Below are 7,456 nucleotides of genomic sequence, written 5' to 3'. Positions count from 1 at the left end.
TTCAGAAAATCTTGGAATTAATGTAAAATCATGAAATAGGAAGCATATTTAGAATTGTGGAGGTAACTTGAGCAGGGAATTTTGCTCTGAGATTATACACCAAAGGTGTTCACTGTACAACTAATATGCTATTTGAATTTGGCTCTGCAAAGTGTGCACATTACTTAAGAATTCTCCAACAAGCATCAAACGTTTGAGGGAGTGTCATATTTATTTTGCTTCAAAAACACACCATAACAAGAAAAATTATATACTTTACCAAAATAATGCATTATTGATGAGTATATTTCACACTAATTATTAGTGTTGTACTAAATTTAGAAAATACCATTCAGTAAACTTGAACATGTACACTGTAAGATTTGTATGAAAATGTATTATTTATTGATATCAAACTTCATTTTTATAACTGTGAGCCACTGTATTTAACAAACAGGTTGTAACCTTTTTCATGTTAGAACAGCATTGAAATAAAATATGAAGGCTTAATGTTCCATTAATATAACATTCTTCCATGCTTAATGTGTGAAAGTTAGACGTTTTATTGAATATTTTTCCATCAAAAATGGATGTTAAAAAATCGATTCGGCTGCCAATTGAATCAATTCGAGAATTGCGTGCTGTAGTGTCGCGATATATTGCCGAATCAATTTTTTTAACACCCCTAATATATATATATATATATATATATATATATATATATATATATAATATAAATATATAAATAATATAATATATATATATATATATATATATATATATATATATATATATATATATATATATATATATATATATATATATATATATATATATATTGGATCGTGACAGAAGTGGATCGTCCCAGCCCTACTAATTATATTATAGAGCCTGTATGTATTTACTTACAGTAAGTACAACCGTAGAACCAGTAGCAGTACTTCTGCTTTTACCAATCTTTATAAACTTCATTTTAAATATACAGTGTGAGCGCTTTTGCCACCTCCATCCATACTATCTCTGTATAAAAGAGGCGTAAATGTCAATTTTGGTCATGCACACGGCTGTTTGCTGTCAAAAGAAGACATGCTGGGAGAGGCCGCTGGAATTAAAAAAAAAACTGATAACGAGCTGACAAGTTGATTTTTCTTCCCTGGGAGTTGTAGTTGGGTTTAAGGTGTCGATTTCAAAACAATTTGGTGTGGAATTCCAAAGAGCCTGGAATGTATCTGAGGAGAGAAAAGCGCTGCATTGATTCCATTTGAACTCCTTCACAGCCGCTCGGACTGTGAGGTCATGGGCTGGCCGGCCCTGTCAGGATGACATCTCTTCTTAAAAAAAAAAAAAAAAAAAAAAGAAAAGAAAAAAGGATGACATCTCTTCAAACAGGAAGCCAGCAGCTAATGGCGAGCACATGTTTGGGATCAGCCCGGTGCCACATAACGTAAGCGCCGGTCACGGCGTATGTGTCTGATTTATTGTGTTGTCGCGGCCTCGGAGGGAGGGGCCCGCTATTGCTCAGCAGAGAGAAATGAAAGCCACTCCCCACTCCAACTTGTCCATCTGATTCAACACCCGAGCTGCTTGAGAGCTTTCGTTGCGGTCACGGCTCGTTTGCAAGCTTCAAAGTGCCGCAGTCTGACTTTTCTGCTTTAAAAGCCAGTGTGTGAATCTGCACGTTGGCCATTGTGGCATCCGTGTTTTTGAGTGGGAATAGTTCTTGGGGAAATGTGCAACCCCTCCAACACGGGTTGCACCCCCACCCAGACGTGGTTTCGTGGGATGTTATCTGATAGCCGCTAAGTGGCGAAACACAAACAGTAAAAGGCTAGCATGGTGAGGCCATGCGGGCTCTGAGGATAGACCAGAGTCACCCCCCCCCCCCCCCCCCCCCCACACACACACACACACATGCATCCTAGAAAGCTAAGAAGACATCTGGATTGTCTTCAGCGATGAAGGTAAACTTGTGAATATGTTGGAAAACTCAATTCAGATCTTGCAAAATGGCTGTCGATTCAGCCAGCGAATACAGTACAATTGTCAGAGGGATTCTGCAGCTGTTTCATCACTGCTTTGTATTCCCAGAGCTAACATAGCCAGTGCAGCTTTTACAACTAGACCTTAGAACAGGGGTGTCAAACATACGGCCCGCGGGCCGGATAAGGCCCGCAAAGGGGTTTAATCTGGCCCGCGAGACGATTAAAACTAAATAAATAAATAAATAAATAAATAAATAAATAAATAAAAGGAGTAATGTTGGACCAATTAATCAGCCAGCCACAGTCAAAGCATATAAAGTCTTAAATTCACAAGCAATCCTCAGATGAGCAAAGCAACTTGTATACAGAATTGCTCTGGAAGTTTGTTTAAAAATAAAAATAAAAATATAAACAAACAAATCAAACACAAACGTGCTGAATAAGACACACATTCAACTACACGTATGACAAGGAATAACGTCCATATAACGTCATTTATGCATTCTGTGAACAATATACAGGTATATGCAAAATAGGCAGATATAACACGCCCGGAACTCAGACAGGCAGAGTGTTGCTGCGTTCCATTTTGCATTTGTGTAATTTTTTTGGGACAATATATTTACAGTTGCGTCCAACAATTTAGGGCTGGCCACAAATACCGAAAATCTGCGTATAATTGACAGCATTTTTTTTTTTATTATTATTATTATTATTATATATAGTGATTTTACCAATCCGGCCCCCTTGGTAATATATTTAACTTGTTGTGGCCCCTGAACTAATATGAGTTTGACACCCCTGCCTTAGAAGATAGAATTGACCCACACTAGAGCCAAACACATGTGAGAATGTTTTCATTAATGGAGAAAGCTGAATAACTGTGGAAGAAAACTCAATTTAGAGCCATATAAATGGCTATAAATTCAATAGGGGACCACAGTATGATTAAGGGGGCTTATAAAACAATCAATCAATCAATCAATCAATCAATCAATCAATCAATCAATCAATCAATCAATCTTTATTTACATGGCACCTTTCATACATTAAAATGCATCTCAAAGTGTAGAACAATTAAAACATCCATAATACAATAAAAAGAAAACCCACCCTTTTGGTCCGCACCCTAGTAACAGTTAAAAGGCCGCTACCAGAGGACCTCAGGATCCGTGATGGTTGATACGATAAAAGCAGGTCAGATAAATAAGTTGGCCGAGACCATTAAGACATTTAAAGACTAATAAAAGCACCTTAAAATCAATCCTTAAGCACATGGGGAGCCAATGCAGCAATTTTAAAACTGGTGTAATGTGCTCCCGCCCCCTGGTCCCCGTCAAGCACACGTGCGGCTGAATTTTGAAGTAGTTGTAGGCTTGAATTATTCTTTTTGGAAAGACCAGAGAGCAAGGCATTACTGTAATCTAAGCGGCAAGAAATAAAAGCATGTATCAGCACCTTCGTGTTGGCCTGCGAGTGAAATGGGCGGACTCTGGCAATATTATTAAGATAGTAAAAACCAATTTTGGTTAGATTTTTAATATGAGGACTAAAAGTCAGATTAGAGTAAAAAATCACACCCAAAATCATCATACATTGCGAGGGTTTGAAATCTAATAGTTTTGGTAAAAGTTTCTCTCTCTGACCTTCAGGACCAATAACTAAAACCTCTTCTGCTTGGGAAGAGTCACTGGGGCGTTGCATCATTCCTTTGTATTCCCAAACGGTAACAGTCCAGCTTGTAGAACTCAACGTTAAATCTAAGACATCTCTGTGCAGCCCACATCCAAAGCCCAATTGCCAAGGGTCGAACCCATTCCTTAAAGGCTCTAGCATGGGCCCGGGAGATGGCATCCTAGGGATAGGATTGGGCTGCACACGCACACACAATGGAAAGACGAGAAAACATCTGGAATGTCTTCACCAATGGAGAGACTGAGTGAATACGTTGGAAACCTCCACTTACATCCATGGAAATGGCTGTCGATTTAGCTGGCGCTTGAGTGACCTGTAGTCAGCTGCAGTACTGTAGTTTGGCAAGAGGATTCCACAGGTGAAGGGTCACTGGCGTGTTTCATCATTCTTTCCTATTCACAAAGCTAATGTAGCTGAGTCCAGCTGTCTGCTAAGACAGTGCAGCTAAGCCCAAAGTCCAATTTCAAATTGTCTAATGAAGTTCTTCCCTTGCTCGCATTATCCCATATAGGGATTCTGGCATAAAACACCCACTTATTTGTTTTCTGATATATATATATATATATATATATATATATATATAAGGCCTGTAACGGTTCGCTAAATCCACGGTTCGGTTTTCGGGGTTTTGTGCTGACGGTTTTCTTCGCGATTGTCTGCGGCAATATGGTTATGCGACCGATGTGCTGTTGTGTGTTAGTCATCTCAAGTACACCACACAATATAAGAGCAATAAGTAGAAACTTGGGGATTTTTTTTGCATCCATCCATTTTTCTTAACCGCTTATTCCTCACAACGGTCGCGGGGGCGCTCGAGCCTATCTCAGCTGGCTTCGGGCAGTAGGCGGGGTACAACCTGGACTGGTTGCCAGCCAATCGCAGGGCACACAGAGACGAACAACCATCCACACTCACAAGCACACCTAGGGACAATTTAGAGCGCCCAATTAACCTGCCATGCATGTCTTTGGAATGTGGGAGGAGACCGGTGTTCTGTCGGATCAGCATACCCGTATGCTGATCTGACGGCTGCCTCTATCGGGCTAGCATACGTAGTCAGAATAGCATTCCTACGTTACGACGATCCCTTAAATGATAATAATACACTGCAATTAGGCTGAACACAGATGCATATTTAAAACACTAGAGCTACCAAAGGAGCATATGTATAGTTAGTTTTAACACGAGCATGCTGTTCTGACGGCTGATTGTAACATCGGTATGCTGTTTTGATGGCTGAAATGGGCAACCACAGCACATTGTTGCCTTAGTTTACTAGTCAAGAAAAAATAAGGCCAACTATAGAGCCACATTAAAACTTCAGAGGACAATATGCCAACGCGCTCCCACAAACGATTTGCATGAATTTCTGTATTTTTAGATGATTTAAGTCCTCGCGTCTCATTCCGTTGTGTTCATTTTGCTGACTGCTGCGTTCAGGTGTAGGCTTATGTGCACACTGCACAGGGTCGTCATACGAAAACATTTTTATATATCAAAACAAACTGTTGTCAATAAATCAAACAAAAACCATATACAGGCGCGGATGACAGTTTCCTCACCAAACTGAGGCTGAATGCACATTATAATGACTTGCACACGAACTGCCCACTAGGTGACACAATTGTCATTTCTAATTAATGTAAAAGGCAACACTATAATCAAACAACAAAATACTGTATTGGCTCCAGCGATACCATTATGTATGATAGTTGTCTACATGACAGAAAATTGTCTAGATTTAATTGAACAGATTTTGCAGGCTGTGAGAGAATTTGCCAGTTGGAACACCATTGCTTAATTTTGAAAGAAACATTTGAGAAGACTCGAAAAAAATGAGCTTTATTGTTGAATTCAAAATGAAAACCGATGCAGGAGGACTATGAAACATATTTTATGTACAAACTACAATACACGTTGCCAGTTTGCTAAAAGTACAAAAACATCAACCTACGTCTCAAAAGATTCCAAACTACGATGGCTGTAGCAAGTCAGCAATTTAAGTTGCATTTTTTTTTTTACACTTAAAAACGTTATTCTGCACATTCAGCATGTGTCCACCGCAGACAGAATTCACATTGCACCTTAAAATAAGAAGAAAAAACACACATTAGTGAAGCCCCAAAATTGTTTTTGAATAAGTGTAGTACAGTACAAGCATCTAACTGCCGCTGTGCCATAATAATAACGCACAGTGATCCACGACGCTAACTGCAGAACAAAACTTACTCTCTGAATAAAATACTTTCACTATATAAAATAATTACAAAACGAAGTAAAATGCAGTTCTAAATAATCAGTTATTGCATACTTTTACTTACTTGTCAGCCGAGGTATGCTGCTCCGACGAGTTCGACAGTGTGATGACGTAATTGCCTACTGCGCATGCGTAGCGCGTGCGCAGATGTGTGAAGTATGCTACTTCGACGGGTATGCTGGTTTGTCAGAACACCGGAGTACCCGGAGAAGACCCAGGCAGGCACGGGGAGAACACGCAAACTCCACCCAGGAAGGCCGAAGCCTGGGCTCGATCTTGCTTCCTCAGTACTGGGAAGCGGACGTGCTAATCACTCAACCACCGTGCCGCCCAGATTTTTTTCCTCACCATAAAAATGGGCTATGATGTTAGTAATGGGTATTTGTGCCTTGACTATAGTTGTCCTTTGATTGTGCCTTGAACTAAAAGTCCAATCAGCTGATGCAAGAGAATACGACGTCTGGGTTGTCTCACAGGGCAAATGCATGAGACACTCTGACGCAGTAAACGAGTGAGCAGAAGTATGTCTTGTGACCCGTGAATGACTGCAAGTGCAATATGGCGGGGGTTTCCGCAGGTGAAGGATCATTCCGTCATTCTTTTTCAATTCCAGCTGTTCTGCTAAGGCAATTCCAGCCCAATTCCAAACTGTCTACTCAATTCCCTGAAGGGCTATTCAGTATTAGCAAACTCAGACTTGTGCAGATGCAGGACCGGCGGCTAGAGACCCAGCAATTCACTCAAACTCCAGAAATTGGCTTAATTTGCGATACCCGTTCTGAATGTTTTCCCGTACCAGTAAAAACTCAGCGCTACCATCAACTTACAGTATGCGCCTTAAACCTAGAGTTCCATCAGGAGTTGCGACAGAGGGAAAAAAATCTGGGATGTTTGACTTTGGAACCAGCGGTGAAGGGTCATGGGGCGTTTCTTCATTCCTCCGTATTCCCCCAAGTAAAACAGCACAGGCCAGCTGTTCAGTGGAGCTCAGTTAGGTCTTCATCCAAAGCCCAGTTGAACTGTCTACTCTAGTCCCGGAGCCGCCGTAATCCTCCCGCAGGTGGAACCCAGATCAAAAGCTATAATTCTTGCTAGCAGTACAGGGGGTCCCTGCTTTACGGTGGAGTTCTGTTCATATACGACATGATGTAACCTAAACCGTATGCAAGCCTGAACATGCTGCAGTTTATCACTAACCCTACAAGAAGACAGTAATGTCATCATTACTGAATTGAAGTAATGCGTATTTAGTGAACAATACAGGACCTCTTCAAACAATGCGTACGCACAAATAATGATGGAATTTTGAAAAAAAATAATAATACACAACTTTTACTCAAGATGCACAATGTATTGAAGCTAGAGTCATAAACACTAATAATGGTAATAACTTCACTGAGAATCTGCTAATGAGTTGTGCTGAATAGCAATGAAAGACACTTCTCATCACTTTTACTAGTGTTGTTCCGATACCGATACTAGTATCGGCAGAGGCGCCAATACTGCATTAAAACAGTGGTATCAGTATCGGTGACTACTCACA

The 7,456-nt window shown here is 40.4% G+C and overlaps 1 long non-coding RNA gene across 1 annotated transcript; it reads right to left on the bottom strand.

The window, feature by feature from the left end:
* Positions 1–5,482: 5,482 nt before the first annotated feature.
* LOC144022737 (uncharacterized) lies at positions 5,483–6,019 on the bottom strand. The gene is made up of 2 exons (XR_013284395.1): positions 5,978–6,019; positions 5,483–5,740 (listed from the first exon to the last, which is right to left on the bottom strand). It is a non-coding gene; the product is annotated as an uncharacterized LOC144022737 (long non-coding RNA).
* Positions 6,020–7,456: the final 1,437 nt, after the last annotated feature.

The sequence above is a fragment of the Festucalex cinctus genome, chromosome 1 (assembly GCF_051991245.1).
Source record: "Festucalex cinctus isolate MCC-2025b chromosome 1, RoL_Fcin_1.0, whole genome shotgun sequence".
Classification (NCBI taxonomy): Eukaryota; Metazoa; Chordata; class Actinopteri; order Syngnathiformes; family Syngnathidae; genus Festucalex; species Festucalex cinctus.
This window is presented reverse-complemented; position numbering and strand designations above follow the sequence as displayed.